We start from the raw sequence: 25,854 nt of genomic DNA on the forward strand, positions 1-25,854 counted from the left end.
CCTTAACATTTTTTCCTTCATTTCAACCTTGGTGCATCTGATGATTATGTGTCTTGGGGTTGCTCCTCTAGAGGAGTATCTTTGTGGTGTTCTCTGTATTTCCTGAATTTGAATGTTGGCCTGTCTTGCTAGGTTGGGGAAGTTCTCCTGGATCATATCTTGAAGAGTGTTTTTGAGCTTGGTTCCATTCTCCCCATCACTTTCACATACACCAATCAAACGTAGATTTGGTCTTTTCACATAATCCCGTATTTTTTGGAGGCTTTGTTTATTTCTTTTCACTCTTTTTTCTCTAAACTTATCTTCTCACTTTATTTTATTGAGTTAATCTTCAATATCTGATATTCTTTCTTCTGCTTGATCGATTCAGCTATTGAAACTAGTGTATGCTTCGCGAAGTTCTTGTGCTGTGTTTTCAACTCCATCAGGTCGTTTATGTTTTTCTCTAAACTGGTTATTCCAGTTAGCAATTCATCTAACCTTTTTATCAAGGTTCTTAACTTCCTTGCATTGAGTTAGAACATGTTCCTTTAGCTCAGAGGAGTTTGTTATTACCCACCTTCTGAAACCTACTTTTGTCAATTCATCAAACTCATTCTCCATCCAGTTTTGTTCCCTTGCTGGCAAGGAATTGTGATCCTTTCGAGGAGAAGAGGCGTTCTGGGTTTTGGAATTTTTCAGTCTTTCTATGCTGGTTTCTCCCCATCTTCGTGAATTTATCTACCTTTGGTCTTTGATGTTGGTGACCTTGGATTGGGTTTCTGTATCTGGATGTCCTTTTTGTTGATCTTGATGCTATTCCTTTCTGTTTGTTAGTTTTCATTCTAACAGTCAGGCCCCTCTGCTGCAGGTCTGCTAGAGTTTGCTCGAGGTCCACTCCAGACCCTGTTTGCCTGGGTATCACCATGCAGAACAGCAAAGTTTGCTGCCTGCTCCTTCTTCTGCTATATGTTTTGCAAGTACCCTTTTAAAGGCATATTATTCCTCTTAATGAATCCAGAAAAGAAAGACCATTTAATACACATGACAATACCATAAAATACATATTGCATCATCCTGTCAGGATGGCTATTCTCTAAAAATAACCATACTCACAGGATCTCTTATATGCACATATAAGAGATAACAACAAGTGTTGGGGAGAGTTTGCAGAAAAGAACATTTGTATGCTCTTTATGGGAATGTGGATTGATGCAGCTATTGTGGAAAACAGCATGAATATTCCTAAAGAAATTAAAAACAGAACTACCGTATGACCCAGCAGTCCCTTTTTGGGTATATATCCAAATTAAATGATATCATTATGTAGAAAAGATACCTTCATTCCAATGTTTATTGAATCATTATTCACAATTTTTAAGATATTGGAATCAATCTCAGTGTCCATGAATAGATGAATAGACAAATAAAAGTAGTATATGTACAAAATGAGTACTATTTGACTTTAAAAGAGGTGACATCATGAATGAACTTTCAGAACGTTATGTTAAGTAAAATAAGCCAGGCACAGAAAGACAAATACTACATCATAGATCCATTTATATGTAGAATCTAAATAAAATGAACTTTCAGAAAGAGAACACAACATAGCATTTACCAGAGACAAGCAGCATAGATGAAGGGACTGTGGAGATATTGGTCAAAAGACACCAAATTTGAGTTAGATGGCAGGAGTAAGTGCAAGAGATCTGTTGTACACCATGCCGACTACAGTTAATAACAATGAATTGTATACTTAAAAATCACTGAGAGAAGCATGTTCTCACCACAAAAAATTTGTAAGTATGTGAGGTAATGCATATGTTAAATTGCTTGATTTAACCATTCTTCAGTGTATACGTATATTGAAACACAATGCTGTACACCATAAATATTTACATTATTTACTAGGCATTTTAAAAATTAATTTTAAAAACTGAGAGCAGATTTGGAAAGTTAAAAACAGAAACACGTCTGCATTTATTTGGAAAGGAAATAAGTAAATTGTTAAGTATCACTCAACTAAGAAAAAAGAGAAAGCCCTTCAAAGAGCAAAAGTTTTAATTTTTTAATCTCTTTTTCTGTGCTCTCTGGTTTTAATCAAATATTTTAAATGATTCCATTTTCTATCCTTATAGTGTTTAAAATTATGCTTTATTTTTTGAATATTTTAGTGTTTGTTCTAGAGTTTGCAATATACTGTAAATGTACAACTAATCTATGTATACTTTCAAATAACATTATTATTTTACAGTTAATGCACACAACTTATAGCAGAGCATTACCATTTCCTCTCCCTTATAACATTGATGTCATTCATTTTATGTATACACATTTTATAATCAATATATGATTGTTATTTTGGCTTTGAATGCAAATTTATCTATTGGACCAATTTAAATTTTAATTTATTTTACCTGTATTTGTTCCTTCTGGGACACTATTATTTTGTGTGTGTGTAGATCTGATTTTGTGATCTAGATTATTTTTTTCTCACTGAATAATTTAACTTTTTAAAATAGTATGGATCTTCTGTTTACAATAAATCTCTTTGGTTTTAGGTTGTCAGGGGAAATATTTCTTCATTTTTGAATAGTAATTTTGCTAGATATAGTATTCTAGTTTAGTAAATTTTTTCCTTCATCACTTTAAAATGTTGCCCCAATTTTTCTTGCTGCCATGGTCTTTTAAGAGAAGGCTGATATGTGTATGTGTGTGTGTGTGTGTGTGTGTGTGTGTGTGTATGTATATATTTATGGTGGTGAATACATTATTTCAGAATGTTTGTTATTGGAAGGCTGATATATATATACACACACATATGATATATGTCACATATATAATATATATCAGCGTTCAAGATACATATGTATAAATTATATATATAACTGGTCCTTATTTCTCTGATATATATGAGAAATATATGTATTTATGTATTATATATAACAAAGTATAGGTTTAGATTTTTTTTTGTTTTATTTTTGGTATTCTGCTTAGTGTTCACTGAGATTCTTGCTGTATGGTTTGGTGTCTGTCGTTACTTTTAGAAGGTTCTCAGCCATTATTACTTCAAATATTCTTCTTCCCTTGTCTGTCTTCTCATTCTCATTCTAGTATTCCTGTTACATACATGCTGAACATTTTGAGACAGTCTGTAGATCTTGAAATTTCTATTGTGATATATATATATATATCACATATATCAGCCATTTATATATATAAATATATATATTTTTTAACTTTCCTATTTATAGTAAGGTGTTTTGTTCTCTAGTTGCTACTTTCGAGATTTTGTCTTTGTCCTTAGTTTTCAATAATCTGAATTTGCTATAACAAAGTACAATTTTGGATTTATTTTTTGTTTTATTTTTGGTATTTATCCTGCTTAGTGTTCACTGAGATTCTTGCTCTATGGTTTGGTGTCTATTGTTACTTTTAGAAGGTTCTCAGCCATTATTACTTCAAATATTCTTCCCTTGTCTGTCTTCTCATTCTCATTCTAGTATTCCTGTTACATACATGCTGAAATTTCTATTGTGATATATATATATCACATATATCAGCCATTTATATATATAAATATATATATTTTTTAACTTTCCTATTTCTCTATAGTAAGGTGTTTTGTTCTCTAGTTGCTACTTTCGAGATTTTGTCTTTGTCCTTAGTTTTCAATAATCTGAATTTGCTATAACAAAGTACAATTTTGGATTTATTTTTTGTTTTATTTTTGGTATTTATCCTGCTTAGTGTTCACTGAGATTCTTGCTCTATGGTTTGGTGTCTATTGTTACTTTTAGAAGGTTCTCAGCCATTATTACTTCAAATATTCTTCCCTTGTCTGTCTTCTCATTCTCATTCTAGTATTCCTGTTACATATATGCTGAACATTTTGAGACAGTCTGTGGATCTTGAAATTTCTATTGTGTAGCTTTTTAAAATTAATTTTCTTGTAATTTCTGTTCAAAAAGTTTCTATGGATAGATCTTCAGCTTCTTCACTGATTCTTTCCTCAGCCACGCCGAGCTGGCTGATGAGCTCATCAAAGCATTTCTGCATTTCTGTTAGCATTTTTTATTCTAGAATCTCTTTTTAATTCTTTATTAAATTTTCTTTATCTTTACTTTATTTACCTGTTATTACATGTTGTCTACTTTTTTCATTAGAGACTTTTACATATTAATCACAGTTATTTTAAATTCTGTCTGATAATTTTAAAATCTGTATCATATATGAGTCTTGTTATGTTTGCTTTATATCTTCAGACATTTTTTTCCTGTCTTTTGGCAAGACTTAAACTTTTTTGTTTAAAGCCAACATGATATATTGGGCAAAAGGAACAGAGGTAAGCAGTCCTTTATTTTGAGGTGTTACATCAATCTGACTAGGATTTGGGCTAATTTTAAATTCTCTTGTAGCTATACATTTCAGTCTTTTATTTACTCTAATATCCTTGCTCTTGTCATTCATTCAATCTTTGAGTTTCCCTAAAAACTCCTTCTTAAATAGAATGTGAGCCTGACAGCTCTTTCAGCTGTAATCTATTTTTATTATACAGGAACCCTGTTGATATGATGGGAAGGTGGAAGAGAGGGGAAGCATGTGATAATCTTATTATCAAATCGTGATAATAATGTTATATTCCAATCCTGATATTGACAACATGTGTCCTCTCTCTTTTTGTTTTGGTCAGTCTAGCTAGAGGTTTATCAATTGATACTTTCAAATAACTAGTTTTTTTTCTTTTTCTATTGTTTTTCTGTTTTTTACTTCACTGATTTTCATGCTGATCTTTACAATTTCTTTTATATTCCTACTTCATGTTTAATTTGCGCTTCTTTTTCAGTTCTTTAATAAGAAGCTAAAGACTATGATTTATGAACTTTCATCTTTCCTAGTATGGATATATGTTACAAATTTCCAATTAAACACTGTTTTTGCCACATCTCACAGAATTTTACATATCTGTATTTTAATTTTTTTCAATTTTTATTATAAGTTCCATGGTACATGTGGAGGATGTGCAGGTTTGTTACATAAGTAAACATGTGCCAGTATTGTTTGCTGCACAATCAACCCATCACCTAGGTATTAAGCCCAACATTAATAAGCTATTCTTTCTGATGCTCTCCCTCCTCCCAGGCCCCCACCCCGACAGGTCCCAGTGTGTGTTGTTCCTCCTCATGTGTTCTCATCATACAACTCCCACTTGTAAGGGAGAATATGTGGTGGTTGGTCTTATGTTTCTGCGTTTTCAGTTTACTGAGGATAATGGTTTCCAACTCCATCCATGTCCCTGCAAAGGACATGATCTCATTCTTTTTATGGCTGCATAGTATTCCAGAGTGTATATATACCACATTTTCTTTATGTAACCTATCATTGAAAGGCATTTAGATAGATTCCATGTCTTTGCTATTTGTGAATAGTGCTACAATGAATATACACGTGCATTAATCTTTATAATAGAATGATTTATATTCCTTTGGGTATGTATTCAGTAATGGTATAGCTGGGATAGAAATAGTATTTCTGCCTCTAGATATTTGAGGAATCACCACATTGTTTTCCACAATAGACTAATTTACACTCCCACCAACAGTGTAAAAATGTTGCTTTCTTTGCAACGTCGCCAGAATCTGTTGTATTTTGTGTGCCTTTATTTAAATCGAATTTGAAATACTTCCTAATTTTTTTGACACATGTATTATTGTGTTATTTTATGTACAAATATCTGCATATCTCCTAGAGAATTTTTAATGAATTTCTAATTTAAATCTATTGTGGTTGTATTGTAGTACATACATGGTATGATTTCAATGCTTATAGATACCTTGAGAGTTATTTTATGGCCTGCTCACTTGATTTGATTCCCTTTTCTCTCTGAGTTTCATGTAAGACAGATTTTCTTGCTATAAATCTTTGAACCTCTCTTTTCAGGTCCACAAATCTTTTCATTTTGCAGTGTATTATTTGCTGTAATACCATCGAGGATAGTTTTCACTTACCCAGTTGCTTTTATCACTACAAGTTCTGAGTCTTTTTAATGGCATCTGTGTGTCTTTGAACATATGAGAGATAGTTGTATTTGTTTCCATATACTTGTCTGTTAATTCTAAAACCTCTGTCCATTCTGCATTCATTTTGATTGATTGATTCGTCTCTATTATCAGTCATATTTCCCTGCTTTTTTATATGTTTGATAATTTTTATTAGATTTCAGATACTGTGAATTTTATCTGGGTAACTGATATTTTTATATTTTATAAATATATTCTTCTAGGAAGTGGTCAAGTATCAGGGGAGTCATTTGATCCTTTTTGTCTTTTTGGAAGAATTTTAGGCAGAATTGGCACAGTGCTCAGTGTAGGGCTTATTATTATCCACTATTGAAGCAAGACCATTCTGTGACCTCTACCCAATGCCACATGATTCATGAGGTTTTCTGGGATGCTTGGTGGAAACATCACTATTCCCAGCCCTCTCACCATTAATCCTTTAGGTGATTTTTCTCCCTAGCCTCGGATTGTTTTCTCACACTTGAGTACTAATCAGTATTCTGCTGAGCACTTGAGGGGGGAACTCTACAGGCTCCCAAATTTCTCTTTAAATTTTTTCAGTTCTATAATCACCAGTACTGAACCCTACAAATTTTAGGTTTTCTATTCCACTCTGACTGTCAGTTCTGTTTCCTCAATTTGGGGAGAATTCTGGTCTCCACCTGGGCTAACCTTTTCTTCACCATGGCCTCAGAACTGTCATAAAGCAGTAATCATGGACAACCATAAGGCTCCCCTCATTTGCTTCCCATTTCTTAAGAATCACTATTCTTTGTTGCTAAATTTTTAGTGCCTTAAAAATTATTGTTTTATATTATTTTAGTTTTTTGTTGTTATTTTAGTCAGGAGGGTAAATCAAATCCTCTTTTCTTCATCCTGACTGAAAGCAAAGTCTCTGATACACTATTTTCAAATACATTAAATTTTGAAATAATTTTGTATACTTTATCAAAACATTTAATCACTTTGAGATTATTACAATGTAATATATATGCCCTAAGAACTGTGGGGAGACTTCAAGTAATTTAATGTAGACAATTAATTTTGTTACCTGAAAATTCTGAAACCAAACATTTAAGAGAGAAGCAAGAAGAAAGCTCAATACAGCACCAAGTAGAATATAATAAGTTTTGTTTTGTTCTTCACTTCAGCTTTTTGGATATAGGTGCTCTAACATAAAGCGTTTTGTCTTTCTATTCCAATTTTAGTATAATGCTTAATGCCTGAGGAAAAAACTGGATGGATTACAAGCAAAATAGAACCTTAGCTTGGAGAAGGAAATCTTGATAAACACTTTTATTATTTTTATTTTTCGGAGACAAACATCTTAACTCTTCTGTAAAAATTGGTTAGTGGTACTTAACTGATGAAGAGGGCTCTCAAAATAGAGGAAAACAGTTATCCTATCACTGTGAACATTTTTCTTTCATACAGTACAATGTAACTTTTTTCACTCCTTTTAAAAATTGAAATAAAATTCAAAGTCATTACCATTAGTTAGAACCACGGAAAATAGCCTCCCAGTCAGACAGATGGCTCAACAAGCTTCTTAATGATGGTATTTTCCATTCCGGATTTCTCTACATGGAGACCAAAAAGGAAAACAAAACAAAAACCCCAGGATATCTGATTCAAAATTGGAATGGGAAATTTCAATAAAGCATAAGAAACATTGGCATTTCAGAATGCACTTTGGAATCATTTATTGCCTGCCCGTTTCTGTGTTATTTCAGGTCTTCATTACTTTTCATATGAATTCTGTACTAGCCTTCTAGGTATTCCCAATTCCCAACATTCATGGCTCCAAATTGTTTTTCAGACTTCTGGTAGCTTAAGTTTCTCATGGCCCAATTTCCACAACTTTCAAGTCCCTGTGTACAAGCATCCAAGGTGGTTTGATTTAATTGTCACAGCTAATCAAAATGTAATGCCTGTTTTTAAGAAACTGGTCTTCAACTTTCAGCTAAACTTGTTTGTTCCTTGTCTCCAAAATAAGCCACTAGTCTACTCATGTCAGACTTAATCTGACAACCCTATTAATTACCCCACTGATATGGCTTGGATCTGTGCCTGTACAAATTGCAGTTCCAATTGTAATACCCAGTGTTGGAGGAGGGTCCTCTTGGGAGGTGGTTGTATGTGGGGGCAGATTTCCCACTTGGGGCTCTTCTCATGATAAAGTGAGTTATCATGAGATCTGGTTGTGTCAAAGGTGAGCATCACCTCCCCTCTGTCTCTTGCTTCTGCTCTGGCATGTAAGATGTCCCTGCTTCCCCTTCACCTTCTGCCATGATTGTAAGTTTTCTGTGGCCTCCCCCGAAGTCAAGCAGATGCCAGTGTCATGCATCTTGTCCAGACTGCCAAACTGTGATCCAATTAAACCTCTTTTCTTTGTAAATTACCTGGTCTCAGGTATTTCTTTATAGCAATGCGAGAACAATTCAGTACAAAAAAAAAATGGTATCAGGAGTGGAGTATTTCTGTAAAGATACCTGAAAACGTGGAAGCATCTTTGAAACTGGATAACAGGTAGAGGTTGGAAGAGTATGGAGGGCTCAGAAGAAGACAGGAAGAAGAGGGAAAATTTGGAACTTCCTAGAGACTTGTTAAATTGTTGTGACCAAAGTGCTGATAGTGATACCAACAATGAAGTCCAGACTGAGGAGGTCTCAGATGGAACTGAGGAACTTATTGGGAACTGGAGCAAAGGACACATTTGTTACACCTTGGCAAAGACCTTGGTTGGATTGTTCCCTTGCCCTAGGGACCTGTGGAATTTTGAACTTGAGAGTGATGATTTAGGGTAACTGGCAGAAGAAATTTCTAACCATCGAAGTTAGAAGAAGTTAGAACCGTCTCTGACTGTCAGGTCTGTTTCCTCAATTCAGGGAGAATTCTAGTCTCCACCTGGGCTAACCTTTTCTTCACCATGGCCTCAGAACTGTTATAAAGCAGTAACCCTGGACAACCATAAGGCTCCCCTCATTTGCTTCCCATTTGTGACCTGGCTGTGTCTAACAACTTATGCTAACATGCATGAGCAAAAAAAAATGACCTGAAACTGGAACTTATGTTTAAAAAAGAAGCAAAGCATACAAATTTGGAAAATTTGCAGCCCAATAGAAAAGAAAAGTCTATTTTCAGTGGAAGAGTTCAAGCTGGCTTCAGAAATTTGAATAAGTAAAAAGGAGCCAAATGCTAATATCCAAGACAACAGGTAAAAGGCCTTGAAGACATTTTAGAGACATGCATGGCAGCCCCTCCCATCACAGGCCTGAAGGTTTAGAACGAAAGAATGGTTTGGGGTGCCAGGTCCAGTGTCCCACTTCCCTGAGCAGCATAACGATATCACTCCCTGTGTGCCCATTGCTCTAGTCCCAGCTGTGGCTCCAAGGGACCCAGGCACAGCTTGGACCACTGCAAACCATAAATCTTGATGGCTTCCATGTGGTGTTAAGCCTGCAGGTGAACAAAATGCAAGAGTTGAGGCTTGGGAGCCTCTGCCTTAATTTCAGATGATATATGGAAAAGCCTGGATGTCCAGACAGAAGAAGCCTGCTGCATGGGCAGAGCCCTCATGGGAGAACCTCTGTGAGGGCACTGTGGAGGGGAAATGTGGGGTTGGATCCCCCAAATAGAGTCTCCACTGGAGCACTGCCTGGTGGAGCAGTAAGAAGAGAGCCATCATCCTCCAGACTCCAGAATTGTAGATCCACTGGCAGTTTGCACCCTGCACCTGGGAGAGCCACATTCAACACAAGTCCATGACAGTAACCATAAGGGCTGAACCCTGAAAAGCCACAAAGCTGGAGATTCCCAAGGCCTTGGAAGCTCACCTCTGGCCCCAGTATGTCCCGGATGGATACATGGAGTCAGTGGAGATTATTTTTTGCAGCTTTAAGGATGAATAACTGCCCTGCTGGGTTTCAGACTTGCATGGGGCCCGTATCCCTTTTGTTTTGGCCAATTTCTTCCTTTTGGAACAAGAGTGTTTGCCTAATGCCTATAGCCCCATTATATCTTGGGAGTAACTAACTTGTGCTTTTAATTTTACAGGCTCATAGGCAATCTGGGCTAGCTTTGTCTTAGATGAGACTTTGGACTTTGGTCTTTTGAGTTAGTTCTAGAATGAGTTAAGATTTTAGGGGACTGTTGGGAGGCGATGACTGCATATTGCAATGTTAGACATGAGATTTGGGAGGGACCATGGATGGAATGATATGGTTTGGATCTGTGTCCCTGCTCAAATCTCAGTCAAATTATAATCACCAGTGTCAGAGGTGGGGCCTGGTGGTAGGTGGTTTGATCATGGGGGAATACTTCCCCCTTGGTCCTGTTCTCATGATAGTGAGTGAGTTGTGAGATCTGGTTGTTTAAAGTGTGTAGTACCTCCCCGCCTCTCTCTTGCTCCTGCTCTGGTTATATAAGACATGCCTGCTTCCTCTTCACCTTCTGACATGATTGTAAGTTTCCTGAGGCCTCCCCAGAAGCCAAGCAGATGTTAGCATCATGCATCCTGTACAGCCTGTGGAGCCATGAGCCAATCAAAACTCTTTTCTTTATAAATTACCTAGTCTCAGGTGTTTGTTTATAGCAGTGCAAGAATGACCCAATACAGCCACTAATAGATTTGCTCATTCTGTATTCTAGCCATGCATGCCCTACTGCTTCTACAAAATCTGAGCCACCTCTCACATCCCTCCTTCTGTAGTATTCACTTACCAAACACAAACCAGTGAATCTCTCTCTCTTCTAAACAGGCATTCATTTTTTCCTGTTGTTACTTAATCATCATCCATATTATTCCTTACAATAACTGTCCATCACATTTTTCAGCCTATAGAGTATAGCGCACATTTCCCAAACTCCCACACTCCCATTCCCACTCCATTTCAGCAGTTAAATAGGATTCAATTTCTCACATTCTACTTTAGGGAAAAATAGAAGGCATACCCCTTATTTTACTGTAATTAAACATATCCAGGATCCTTTGCTACCCTTCTCCCTTCCTATTATAATAACAGAATTATTCTTCCTGTTACCTAAACCTAATTACTCCACCTGTGATTTGTTCTCATCCGTGCCTATCTTCTAAGCTATCAATGATCTCTTTTCCCTTTTGATACTTACCTTCTCAAGTGAGTTCCTCTCATTGCCTTAAAATAAAATTTCTCCCATCCTGCTACATTTCTGCCTCTCACAGTCCCTTCTTTCTGTGTCTACCCTTCTGATCTTCAGACCAGCATATTCAATAAGCTTTTTCCACTCATGTATTTAGTTAACCCCAAGTCATTTGAAGCTCAATATGCCCAAAATAAAATTTACAGTTTCATACATTCCATCCCACTAAAAAATATAAAATAAAATAAAACCTCACAGCTTTTCTATTTCCTGCGTTTTCTGTCTCAGTGACTATCACTGTCAGCAAGCAGACACTTAGACGTCATAATTCATTTTGTCTTCTCCCTTCCATTCCATGTAGAGTCCACCAAAAGATCTGGTCAGTTGTGTATCCTAAATACCAATGACATTCACCTCCTTCTTTCCATCTCCACTTCTACCATCTCAGAACAGCTGTCTTCATTCATGACTCTAACATTTTAATCTGCATTTTCTGTCTACAGCATTCAGCCAAGAACCAGCTAAAGTGTCCAGTGACATCTCTATCACTAAACCAAGGGACGTTTTTGTCTTTATCTTGCTTGACGTCTCAGCAGAATTCAGAACTGTTCATGGTCCTGTCCTTCTGGAAGCACTCTCGATCCTTGTCTTCCATGAAAACTTCTGAATTTTTGCCTATTTTAGCCACTCTTTCTCAGTTCTCTTTTTTGACTTTTCAATTTTAGCTGGACCATTAAAACTGAAGTTTCATAAGAAGTCTCTCTTTCCCTCTCTCTCGATCTATCTCTATTTCTATAATTTCTCATTAGATGATCTTACTCGTGACATGACTTCAGTGAATATTTACATACACTACTCCATTATCTTAGCTCATTAACATCTCCCCTCCTGAAGAAAAGCCTTCTCAAACCTCATAATATTAATTGTTCTATCAATTACTTTCACACCTTGTAGGTTCCTTACTGTTTTCAATTGTAAACTTATTTACATGATTATTCTATTATTATTTTTACACCATTACACTGTTTGTTACATGAGATATAGTTTCACATTTTTAACGTTAAGTTTACTTTTTATTTCTCTGCAAAGGTCTTAGAACTATACCTTGAATATAACAAAATTGGAAACTAAAAAATTTCCGAATTAGAAAACATTGAATGTTCAAATACATAATATTCAGTGTACTATATTGATTATGATTTATGGTCAAGAAACTCTTTACATTTATAATGTATGTAAAAATTAAGCAAATTTACTTCATAATACGTAGTGTGAAAATAAAATGTCTTGGGTGCCCAAAATCACTAAGGAAAACTGAAGCTGGAAAGTACTTAGGGCAAACCTGCCTCCCATTCTATTCAGTTATCCCTCTGCTCACTGCAATAGATGCATATATGATTGCCTCCTTTGGAAAGGCTAATCAGAAAGTCAAAAGAGTGGAACTCTTTGTGTTTCACTTATCTGTGACCTGGAAGCTCCCTCCCCATTTAAAGTCTTGCTGCCTTTGCTTCAAGTTGTCCCACCTTTTCAGACCAAACCAAAACCAATGTACTTCTTACATACATTGATTAATGTCTCATGTCTCCCTAAAATGTATAAAATTCATAACCTCGACGATCAGCAAGATATCCGAAAAATAGGAGGACTATTCAAGACTTTACCCCTCACTTCCTCCTCCCTTATTATCGGCAGCCTAGCACTTACAGGTATGCCTTTCCTCACAGGCTTTTACTCCAAAGACCTTATTATCGACGTGCTCTGACCAACCACTTTGGGCACATGTTTTCAAGATTTCCTGAAGCTGTGTTGTGGGCACGTTCTCAACCTTGGCAAAATAAACTTCCTAAATTAACTGAGACCTGTCTCAGATTTTCTGGGTTCACAATAGTATTGCTTGCAAAGCAACGACAAAGATGACAGCCTTGATGTGATATATTATTTCCTGTTTTACGGTGTAAATGTAAGCTGTGACATAGTAAATATGTTTCAGTTATAAGGATCAATACATATTCTCTCACAAGTTAATTATTAGATGTAATCTGGTGAAAAATTAAGAAATAAATGTTTAATTGCATTAAAATAATGGGTTTTCCCAAAAATTTTGAGCTAACCCACTTCTATACCAGCATAAATTAAATCGTAATACTACATTCTTTTTCCTTTTTCGCTGCACAATACAATTATTGTGCTCATTGAGCTCTGAGAGCAATTATGTTCAATGAATGTATATTCTCCCTAATAAAGAATAAGATCATATCAGTACTTGAGAATTCAGTTGGCATACTAGGCCTTTCAATCAATGTATTCCTTCTCAAGTTACATTCTGTATTAAGATCTCCTTTATACTTATAATTTTTAAAGCAACTTTCATCTGCAAAGTCATCTGCCATGAAAATTCTATTGAAATAAACAACACAGTAAGTATCACATATGTGTCCTTCTTACTCTAAAGTGTATGTAAGTGTCTATTTGGAGGAAAAGACTGTTTGCTTTGAAAGATTGCTTTCCAAAGAGAGCATGTGTTGTCCTTAAAATACTGCACTTTTAACTGGTAGAATAAGTCACATCCTGTCAGAGCATACTGGTATAGTTGTCTCCCCTTGCCTTCCCTATGCTTATGGATCATCTCAGAATTTTTCATTCTATTTCCCTCTATCTTTAGAAAAATAATACTTTTATCATTAGGAAAAAATTAATTTTAGTTGTCAATTTGTGTAAACTAAATGCTGTGGGAGAAAATGAAAAGAACTGAGAGTAGAATAGCAAGCGAGAGGCAGTTTGTTCTCCACCGCCTATTAGCTAAAGTGTCTTTAATCCCTCAGAACTGTGGCTTGCCTGCATAGAAAGGAATGTTTTATATATGTTATACATGTATAACATACCTAATTTCATCAGTAAAGATAGAGAAGTCAGTGAAGTAATTAGCTTTAGAGTTTTTGTTCGTTTGTTTGTTTTCCAAGACAGAATCTTGCTCTACCGCCCAGGCTGGAGTGCAGTGACACAATCTCCACTCACGGCAATCTCCACCTCCCAGGTTCAAGCAATTCTCCTGCCTCAGCTTCCCAAGTAGCTGGGATTACAGGCACGCGCCACTATGCCTGGCTAATTTTGTATTTTTAGTAGAGATGGGGTTTCATCATGTTGGCCAGGTTGGTCTAGAACTCCTGACCTTGTGATCCACCCAGGTTGACATCCCAAAGTGCTGGCATTACAGGCGTGAACCACTGCACCCAGCCTAGAGTTTTTCATTAACCTGCACCATATATATGCTTTGAGCAAATCTATTCTTCCCTATTTACATGATATCAAAATGTTTTTATATGGCCCAATATTGTCTAATATTAATCTGTGTATTTAAATTAAATACTATCATACATTATAGCTTTTTCTACCAAAAGATCTAAATCTTAAAAATATAATAAATACAATTTAAAAAAATAAATGGAGATGGCTTAGGGCTTGTTTGGATTCAGTTTATTTCTGCCACTTACTATCTATAACCATAAACATGTTTGGTGATCTCTATTAATAGCTTCACTCATTATTGTTTTCTTCTATATAATAGAGCATTTGAAAATTTAAGAAATATTTAAAAATTTAACAAAAAATTTAACAAAATTTTTTTAAAATTGAGCAAAAAAATGAACAAAAAGTATGACCAATATGGTAGCTGCTGATCTGATAATGAAATTAATTCCTAAGATCAATAATTTCTATACAGTCATGTGCCACATAGCAGCGTTTCAGTCAACGTTGGACTGCATATGTGATGAGGGCCCCATTCGAGTATAATGAAGCTGAAAAATTCCTGTCTCCTGGTGATGTCAAAGTGCATTTCTTGTTTTCCTTATAAATTTAGTGTAGCCCAAGTGTACAGTGTGTAGAGTGTCTACCGTATGTACAGTGAAGTCCTAGGCTTTCACGTTCACTCAGTAACTGTAGACTTACCCAGAGCAACCTCCAGTCCTGCAACCTCCACTTATGGGGCCTGCATGTACAGGTGTACCATTTTTTATCTTTCATACTATATTTTTACTGTACCTTTTCAATGTTTAGGTAAGTTTAGATACACAAATACTTATCATTGTATTATGATTGCCTATAGTTTTTATTAATAATTATTAATTTATTAATAGAATAGTAGCATGCTGTACACATTTGAAGACTGGAAGCAATAGGCTATTCCATGTAGCACAGGTATGTGATAGGTTATACCACCTAAGTTTGTGTAAGTACATCCTATGGTGTTTGCACAATGATCAAATGACCTGATGACCCACTTCTCCTCATGTAGCCCTGTCATTGTGATGCATGAGTGTTTTAATTGAGTGATAAAAGAAGACGATACCTCCTTAACAATAAGAAATAAAACACGTAAGGGTTAAGTCAATAAATTATGCCAGACAAAAATTGATAAAGTAACATCATTAGGTAAAAATGTTAAATAATCAAAAAGAGATGTTTTAGTTTTTGGTTTAGTTTAACAAGTATTTGTTAACAATGTAATATATAGCTAGCTTCATACTATGCTACCAGGAGTATAGAATAAGAAGATGGTAAACTCTTATCTCTGTTAATTATTGAGTTAGAAATGCAATACCTGAGCATCAAATCCATAATCTTGCAGCAAAAATAAGATTTGCCTCTTGCAATCCCAGGACTTTGGGAGGCCGAGGTGGGCAGGTCATGAGGTCAGGAGATTGAGACTAGCCTGACCAATATGGTGACACCCTGTCTCTACTAAAAATACAAAAATTAGCCAGGCGTAGTGGCACCTACCTGTAATCCCAGCTACTCAGGAGGCTGAGGCAGGAGAATCGCTTGAATCCCAGAGGCGGAGGTTGCAGTGAGCCAAGATCGCACCTCTGTGCTCCAGCCTGGGTGACAGAGCAAGACTCTGTCTCAAAAAAAAAAAAAAAAAAAAAAAATGAGGTGAGAATGTAAGTTTGAAAGCAAATGCTAAGAGGCACATGGCATAATGCTTTGTTCAGTGAACATGTGCTCTGGATAGTCATTAGAATGAAAAATATTTGTTATAACCATCTGAGAAAGTCTCATGGTAGAGTTGGGATTTATATAAATCTTAAGAAGTGATTGGCTTAGGAAAAGAAAAAAATACCCGTCACCAGCAGAATATACGAACAGAAAACCACAATAAAATGTAGAGATGAGAAAATGCATTCTGTTTATTGAGTGACAGACCGAAATACACTGTTGTCTAAAAGAAAACAGGCTTTCAAAAGTAGTGAAAAGAAGATTAGGTTGAACTACTGTGAAATGTTACATGTACTGTTAATATATTTTTGAACTTGATCTGAAAGGTAATATGAATATTTTTGATTTGTTGAGCAAAAGCATTTCTCTTAGTTTGTTGCCCAGGCTGGAGTGTAGTGGCATGATCATAGCTCACTGCATCCTCAAACTCCTAGGCTCAAATGATTCTTTCACTTAGCCTCCCAAGTAGCTGGGACCGCAGACACCTGCCACCATGCCTGGCTATGTTTTTATTTTTTGTAGGGATAGGGTCTTGCAGTGTTGCCCAGGTTGGGCTTGATCTCCTGGATTCAAACAATCATCCTGCCGCAGCCTCCCAAAATGCCTGGATTACAGGTGTGAGCCACCATGGGTGGCCCAAAGACATTTCTATTTTTGCGTTTCACAGTAAGTTAAAAATGTACTAAGCACAATAAACTCTATATTTAGATTGGATACTATGCAGAAACTTTGTTTTCCGTAGTTTCATTGTATAATCATAAAGATAAGGAAAATGACAAACAATCTTGGCATTCCCATGAGATCGCTTTTTTATCAGGTACCATCTAAAGACAGCTGCGACAATAACTGGCAGTGGATCACCTTTACTTCTGCCTGGCTGAAAACAAATGGTCCGTGAATATTGCCTGAAACTCTATCATACAGATTTGCTCATTTTCCTAAGCATATTCCTGTTACTCTAAACTCAGTGCATACTGTTTACTTTTGTGGGTCTTGCTATATTATTATTAAAGTCTATGGTGATATATGTTGGCTCATTTAGTTTAGTGTCTTAAAGATCAATTTATCTAACTCAGTAATTTCCCCAGTAGCACAGGTATTGATGAATGGCTTGCAATAACACAAGGAAATTTTCCTTGAACTCTCACATATTATCATCTCTAAAGGTATTACACACTAATTAGAACCCAACCTTCCCTGTTATTTTGTTAACTGGAGATCAATTTGCTAATCACTAAATAACACAAAAGCATGACAGGGATAATACATATCACCTCTGTCCTTACAATTGCCAGATTTGGCTGATGTCTTGGAGCCTGTCAGGACTTCTGGATTTAGAGCACAGGCTAATGCAGTAGCCTTCATCAACAGGGAGGAGAACTGCCTACTGGAGAAACATAACGATGAGCATCTCACACTACCGCAGGCAGGACCTTCTTGAGAAGCAGCACCATGCTCTGGGCTTTCTTTCAATGTTTCTTTCCCATGAGATATGTATGTACAGCTGGTGCTGGGACTCACAAGTCTCTTGCTTTTGGTTAAGTGTCATAAAAAAAAAAAAACATAAGTTTTTTCTATGCTGAGTTGAGAAAGGAAAAAACAACTATATGTTTACTCTAGAAGATAATTTATCTTTTCTTGGAAAAATTGTAACACTAAAAAATTCCCATAGCAGTTTCAAAATGCAGTAGTTACAAAAAAGCGAAATTCCTTATAAAATGTCCATGTGAATGCCAGAGGCTAATTTTATTCTCACTCACGAAAACAAAATCTCAAGTGAGCCTAATTTATTAGTTCATTGATGTTGTTACTGTCTCAAACTAAAAGACAAGGGGCTGATTTGCAGTGAACTCACCAATATTTTTAAATCATTTGGTCAAATGCATTATCTATTTATTTCCAATATAGAAGAGAAAAATACAAGATAAAAGCTCTGTGCATTACCAATGTACCCATGTTCTGTAAGTGAGAAATTGAAGCATAGAATGTATTCATTGTCTATTTAACATTGAGTAAAATTAGTAAAAGCAATTTATTTCAAAAATAATTCTGACTTGGATTATTTGGTCCATCAAATTTTCCTACTTGCTTTTCTTATGAAACAATCACAGTCTTTCTTTGTGTTGTTTGTTAAGCATATTTTAGTGTAAGTGTCCTAAAACTGATACCGTTATATTTTCAAATGTAGTACTGTAGTATATCAGGATTTTTTTTTAGGAAATATATCATGGGACTAGAATTATGGAGAAAAAAATGGAGGTTTAAGAAAATGTCAATCCTTATAAGTTAGTATTTTAAATTAATATTAAGAATGTTAAGAAAACATGTGGTTTTGGCCGGGCGCAGTGGCTCAGCCCACCACTTTGGGAGGCTGAGGTGGGTGGATCACCTGAGGTCAGGGGTTCAAGACCAGCCTGGCCAACATGGTGAAACCCGTCTCTACTAAAACTACAAAAATTAGCTGGGTGTGGTGATACATGCCTGTAATCTCAGCTACTCGGGAGGCTGAGGCAGGAGAATCACTTGAACCAGGGAGTTGGAGCTTGCAGTGAGCCAAGATCGTGCCATAGCACTCCAGCCTGGTGACAGAGCAAGACTCTGTCTCAAAAAAAAAAAAAAAAGAAAAGAAAAGAAAACATATGGTTTTAAAGGATTATGGTTGTCATAGGTGAGGAGTGAGGAGTCTGAAAGATTGACTACTTAGTACTTTTGAGCGCTAACACTGAAAGTTAAAGGAGAGAGACAACAAAATGGGCAAACATAAAAAGCCTCCTCTGCTGTCTCCTTTCTTAATGATTCTAGATCTTTGTTAGTAAGTGTGACTTTCATTATGTAAGTGGATGATTTCGGGAGTGCATTAGTCAGGGTTCTCCGGAGAAACAAAACCAATAGAATATATATACATATATATATATAGAGAGATTTATCACAAGATATAATAACAGTCTTGCCTGATTACAGAAGCTGAGAAGTCCCATGCTCTGCCCCCTGAAAGCTGGAGATTCAGGAAAGCTGGTGTTGGTATAGTTGGAAGGCCTGAGGGACAGAGAGCTGATGGCCAAGATTCCACTCAAAATCTGACAGCCTGAGAAGCAGGAATGAGTGCCAAGGGTGTGAGAAGATTGCTGTCCCAATTGAAGCAGTCAGACAGAGAGTGAATTTACTCTTATTCTGTCTTTTAGTCATTTTCAAGTCCTGAATGATTTGGATGATGTAAACGTACATTTGGGCAAATGAACGGTCATATGCTTTACTCATGCACCAATTGAAATGCTCATCTCATGCCGAAACACCCTCACAGACATAGCCAGAAGTGATATTTTACTAGCTATCTAGGCACCCTTTAGCCTAGGCAAGTTAACATATAAAATGTACTATCACAGGAAAAGACTGGAAAATAATATAATCATCAGGAAAGACTTATCTATATAATTTGTCCAGAAATTTTCTTCTGCAGGCCAAGTTCTGCATTGCTTTCTGCATATTCTCACATTGTATCTTTCCATGCCATACTATCCTCTTATTCTACTTTAATTTCTATTAATTCAATTCACCCCCTGACATAGTACGAAAGTATTTCCTTAGTTGTTTGGTTGCTTATATCTTCCTCTCATCCACATTAGAAAGTAAACTCTATATTCCTTTCTTCATAGCAGTATGTCAAGAACCAAGAATAGTGCATGCCACACAGAAGGAGCTCAGTAAATAAATGAATATTCACTTATTGAATTAATAAATATATCCAATATTAGCATTTGGTTTTAACATATAATCATTCCATCACTGAAAATTTAGTTTCCCCGAATTTTTGTAGTAAAGGAGTGTGTTTATTTTATATGTTGGTCCAGTTGTGCTTTTTTGGTCCACATATTAAATAGAAAAACTACAGAAACGAAGAATTAAAGTCAGTCAGTACAAGTATGCAACAAACTATTAATGAAGAGTGTAACAAAACTCAAGTCCACAGCATCAGATTCAATGCAGATTAGGGAGGTGTTTGGCAAGCTTCTACGTTACCATTTACACATGGGGTGGAGTCTAGTGTAGGATGTAATTTGCTTGTGGAAGATAAAACGTGTGCTTTCTCAAGGCATACACTCTTAGGATGTCCCTTCTGCATTTGTTCTTGCATGCAGAACTCAGGTGAGGAAAGACGTATTGTTAACCTCACAACCTGGGGCATCCAAATGCAACCTGCAGGAATCCCGAAGTCAGAGAGGAATAGGAATATTCTACTTATTTCTGTCTTCATTGACTACTGCAGAGTCATGATGACAAAAAAGACACAGCCCAATGCAGAACAAAACAGAAATGGACACTGGGCTTTTGAAATGTAAACTGAGCAAATGCGGGCTATGTGAAATGGAAGACTTGAAAGCCCTGCAAAGGCAAACTAATTTTAGCTATTAGGCTTAGTTTCTACATGTATTACAGATCAACAATGTCTGAAATTGCTGAAACGTCTCTCTCTGAGTACTGTTTTTTCCCAGGGCAGAGCAAGACAAAGGGTGGTATCCAACAGCACTTACAAGCTAGTTTTGAAAATCATGGATGTGAAATTTGGTTAATAAAGTGGGTGGATAAAGACAACTTTCCTTCTATTAGGACTCTGAAGAGAGTGATTTCCCTCCAAGCGGTCTTTGTTTGGGAAAGATTGCAAAGCTGTACTCCTAAATCATTATTGTTGCAGCCTTTACCTCTGCTGCCAGACTTGGCATAGATTCTGCTGGCTTCCCGTGTGATGCTGCCAAGGCTGTTTCTATTCCTTTTATTATGTGTTGGCTCATTGGAAACTCTCCTGGAAATAGCCCAAATGCATATATACACCATGCCACAATGCTGCCAAGTTCTCTCCCTGGGTGTCTTTACCTCATTTTAAAGTATGTGAGACTGTGTTTCAAGGTGCAGTTCTAAAAACTCACTTTCAATCCACAGGGCTGATTTATTTAATTGAATAATCAATATTGTCTGCTTAACTGTTTGGTTTCAGTAGTTCACTGGAGTTTTATTTCTACTGCTGTCTTCTCTCTATATAGATGTGCAATTAGAATTTCCTGGATAATAGTCTCCTAAAAATGGTGCAGTGGTAGACCACAAACTTAGATGACCTTGGTAAACAAAGTCTAATTCTACTTATTAGAGTGTATGCATATCTCCACAAATATTTGTGTCTTATGTTTGACTTATTATAACAGCTTGTTTTAAGGGAAGATGGTTTAATGTTTTTCCAATTTTCACAATACTTTCAAGGATCCTGATTTTTGGAGACTCCATAAAGGGACTTCTACTTCTCAGTGACCTGGTAATTACATTGAGTTTATATGTTCACTTTGTTGAAGGCACTCATCCCACTACAAGATTTCTGCAAGACCTCTTATTTGTTCTCTCTCTAAATGTGACCCACAACGGTATCATCTAATCAGTTGGGAGGTGTATCCCAAACTCATTAAACTATTAATAAGTTCCTTGGCTTTATGGTTGCCATTACTTAAAATATAAACTAAAACTGTTTAAAGCTTATGTCTACAAAGTCATTTCTCATTAAAATTTCCCTGTGCTTTCTTCATTGTGATCAAAGGGATTTGAGTTAAAGTAGGAATGCAGGGAGGACACTTAATTGTCTTTTTAGTTCCAAACTGACACACCTTACCCAAACTTTTTATTAACTCGTGGCCTTGGTCCTTAAATTCAGATGGAAAACTCACTTCCAATAGAGCATGTTCAAAATTAATCTCTCTAACTTTTGATGAATATTCTTTCCTCTTGTGTTTGCTTCTTTGCCATGGTCTGTTTTTATTATTAGGTTTTACAAGAATATTATATTTTTCTTGATCCAATTTTTGAATTATTTGGACCATGTGTTTTAGAATTTTTCTCTATCACAAATGTGAAAATAAACCTGTGGGTATTATGTACCCACAAAAAGTTAAAATGAAAACATTTTTTAAAATAAAATTGTGGGTAAAAAGCAAAGTAAAAAAAAAATACATGAAATCGGATTCAAGTATTAAAATATATGTATTAAAAAATAAAGTGATCTATAACTCCTTATTTCTGAGTTGAAACTGAGAAAATGTAAAAATAAAAAATAAAATATTTGATTAATCTATTGACTTTGAGTGTCTTCTCTTTCTCCTCCTCCCTCTGTCTCTTTCTTGATTTATATACTTGATTTATATACTACAATTTCCAAAGTCTTGAAATACCTTGTAAATTTCAAGATGGTATGAGAGAGAGGGTACTTAGAGATAATGAAGGAAAAGTGTCATTTGAAGAACCTGAACTAATAGGTGGTTTTTAGTACCTAAGTTAAAGAAATAATAATATTTGCATTAGGACAAACTAAGTACCTAATAAATATCAACTGCATAATAAAGTAATAAATATAACTAATTTAAAATTAAAATAACAGTAAATTGATTTAATTGGTTAATTTGTAAATTAATTGGTTAATAAATTAGTAAATTAATTAATTGGTTAATTTGATTTCAAAGGTATAAGTATACTAGATTGTGTTTTAAAATGCACCCAAGATTTGTATTCATCAGGTCTAGTGGAACATGCAGACACAGAAATGACTGGCACAAAGGAGGAAGTTTATATGCACAGAACTCTAGAAGCAGGAGCCAGTCCACATGCAGGGCCACAGTCAGAAACACCAGGTCAGCCAGGAGGCAGAGGGAGCAAGCAGAAAATGTGAGTCAGAGCTTTAATGAACAAGGCAGGGTAAACAACTTAGAACTGGCAAGTGTGAACAATTTCAGTGTACTGTAGATTGTAGGGGTTTCCTGAGTTGTCTGGTACCTGGCAATGGAGTGATTAGGGCAGGGAAATATTGGCCTGGAGTGTAAGAGCCTCATGGCAGTGAGTGAGCTCTGGATTGGTTAATTCGCCTAAGAAAGGTTCACTCCTGGTGAGTTGTTTGCTATCTGTAGGATTTAACTAACTCTGGGGGCACAGTCTCCTCCAGTGTCAGCAAGCACCCAAGTTGTAAAAGTATCAAAATAAAAAGACTTGCTCAACAGGTTAGATAATTTGTTGTCTATTATTTTTGTTTGCTCAATTTCTCTGTTTTGGGGTGAGAGGATCTCTAGTCCATTTAGTGTGATTCTGGGAAGGGTTTTCAACAAGCAGCCCTGTCATGCCTGCCATTCATGTTCCCCAAGCAGATGATTCAAATCTATTCATAGGCATCTGTGCTGAACATTGTTCCCTTCATTTGGACTTCTCAAGAATAAGGCAACAAAAAGCTTTTCTTTTTTTTCATCTTAAGAAATTTTAAGTTGGGTTTATCAACTTGCCACCAAAATAACTGTGATGAAATAGTTTAAATTTTCTATACTAGAAACTATAACCAATACCAAGGATAAACACTAACCACCAACTCTGACCTCAATTAATGTCAAGCGTTCGTGAACGGCTTCCACCAGTTCTACACAGGGTAGACAAATTTAATTCCTTCTTGTGGAATACAGAATGTGATCTGTAATATTGTAATTGAGATTTAAAATAAAATAATTTTGATTCCAAACTTGAATCTGTCGATTAACTTGTGTTCATCTATTTTCTTTTCAAATTAAAAAAAAAAAAAAGTCTGTGTAAATGTATGTAAATGAAGGGTGATAAAACAAAGTTAAGGTACTAACAAAAATAGTGTAAACTGGTGAACAAAAAATAATACTAAGTACATTCTGGCTTCTTTGTTCTAGTGCAATATTTAAAATCATCAGTAACTTGAAAAACTAGTGCTGACTTCGGAGATCAATACTGTAGGAAGGGGAGAGACAGCAGTAGAAAGAAGGCTTAGGAAATTATTCATCGTACTCTCTTTTGTACTTATTCATTCCTAGAATACCAAGAAATGTTATATTGTATGCTTCATCTTTCCAGCTTTCATTTAAGGACTTGTAACTCCCGGTAGTCTGAAGATAATAAAAGAGCCTTTAGACTTGTAACTAAAAATACTTTCCCTATCTATTTCCCACCTCATCTACTTCACCCTTATAGACTTCTGTTCAAAAACATTTCCAGAGTTCTAAAAACATGGTTCTTGCCTTACATTTTAATTTCCCTAAATCTGACAGGTTTTAAGTTATTCATATTTAAATTAGGGGACCATTGCAGATCAGTGTTAAGTTTCTCACCCTTATTTAGGACCGCTGAAATGTTAAGGAGCCATGTTTTAATGCTGTAGCTTTTTACTGAAGTGCTACATCCTACTCTCATGATGTAGCAGCAGGTCATCTTGTCAAGCAGGAGGGCTGTGTTGACACTGTGGTGCCTCTCTATTACTCTCTACTTATAATAGGCATCTAAGACTCCACAAAATAATATGTATAAACCTTGTTTCTTTTTCACTTTTTCTTTTTCTTTTTTTTTTGAGAGCAGAGAGTCTTGCTCTGTTGCCAGGCTGGAGTGCATTTGGCACAGTCTCGGTTCACTGCAACCTCTGCCTCCCGGGTTCAAGCAATTCTCCTGCCTCAGCCTCCCGAGTAGCTGGGACTACAGGCGTGCACCACTATGCCCAGCTAATTTTTGTATAAACCCTGTTTCTGAAAGCTACTCTGAATGAAATGATGAGATTCCTGAGCCTGTTCTAAACATGCAGTGCCCCTACTGCTCCATCTGTCTGCTCACCGTTACATGTCATAGAGATCCTTTGATACTAGGGCAGGAGTCCCCAACCTTTTTGGCACCAGGGACAGGTTTCATGGAAGACAATCTTTTCACTGACTGGGAGCAAGAAAAGGGGGGTGGTTTGAGGATGATTCCAGCATATTACATTTATTGTGCACTTTATTTCTATTATTATTACATTGTAACATATAATAAAATAATGATACAGCTCACCATAATGTAGAGTCAGTGGGAGCCCTGAGCTTGTTTTCCTGCAACTAGACGGTCCCATCTGGGGGTGATGGGAGACAGTGACAGATCATCAAGCATTGGATTGTCACAAGGATCAGGCAACCTAGATCCCTCACATGCACAGTTCACAATAGGGTTTGTGCTCCTATGAGAATCTCATGCTGCTGATGATCTGACCGGAGGCAGAGCAGCTGGTAATACGAGTGATGGCAGTGGCTCTAAGTACAGATGAAGCTTCCCTTACTCACCGCTGCTCACCTCCTGCTGCGTGACCTGGTTCCTGGTGGTCCGTGGCCCAGGGGTTGGGGACACCTGTTCTAGGATATTAGTCTAGTTCTGCTCTTTCCAACAATTTAATATATGAATACTTCTAGATCTTTTTGTTTTCTTTTAGAGACAGGATCTCTTACCACCCAGGCTTGAGTGCAGTGGTGTGGTCACAGCCTACTTCAGCCTCAACCTCCTGGTCTCAAGTGATCCTCCTGCCTCAGCCTCCCATGTTGCTGAGACTGCAAGTATACACCATCACACGTGGCTAATTTTTAAAATTTTTGTATAGATGGAGTCTTGCTCTGTTGCCCAGGCTGGTCTTGAACTAGTGATCTCAAAAGATCCTCCTGCCTTGGCCTCCCAAATTGCAGGATTACTGGCATGAGCCACAACATCCTGCCTCTTACAATGTCTATGACATATTTTAGACAAAAGATAATAAAAAAAATATTGCAAACATATAAAAAGATGCTCCATATTATATGTCATTTAGGAAGTGCAAACTAAAACAAGGTACTACTCCATACCTACTCAAATGGGCAAAATCCAGAGCAACAGCAAA

General features: G+C 36.3%; 1 long non-coding RNA gene across 5 annotated transcripts in view; it reads left to right on the forward strand.

Annotated features, from left to right (window-relative positions):
- LOC105472819 (uncharacterized) overlaps nt 1-25,854 on the forward strand; it is a 278,602-nt gene that overhangs the window by 76,239 nt on the left and 176,509 nt on the right. Inside the window, exon 4 of one of the 5 annotated variants that reach the window (XR_011622726.1) lies at nt 17,450-17,479. The exons of 3 other annotated variants lie outside the window; for them this stretch is intronic. This is a non-coding gene — a long non-coding RNA (uncharacterized lncRNA). Of the gene's footprint in view, nt 1-16,971; nt 17,059-17,449; nt 17,480-25,854 lie in introns of those variants that run through there. One more of the 5 variants, XR_011622725.1, reaches the window with a different exon arrangement.

The sequence above is a fragment of the Macaca nemestrina genome, chromosome 4 (genome assembly GCF_043159975.1).
Source record: "Macaca nemestrina isolate mMacNem1 chromosome 4, mMacNem.hap1, whole genome shotgun sequence".
Taxonomy (NCBI): Eukaryota; Metazoa; Chordata; class Mammalia; order Primates; family Cercopithecidae; genus Macaca; species Macaca nemestrina.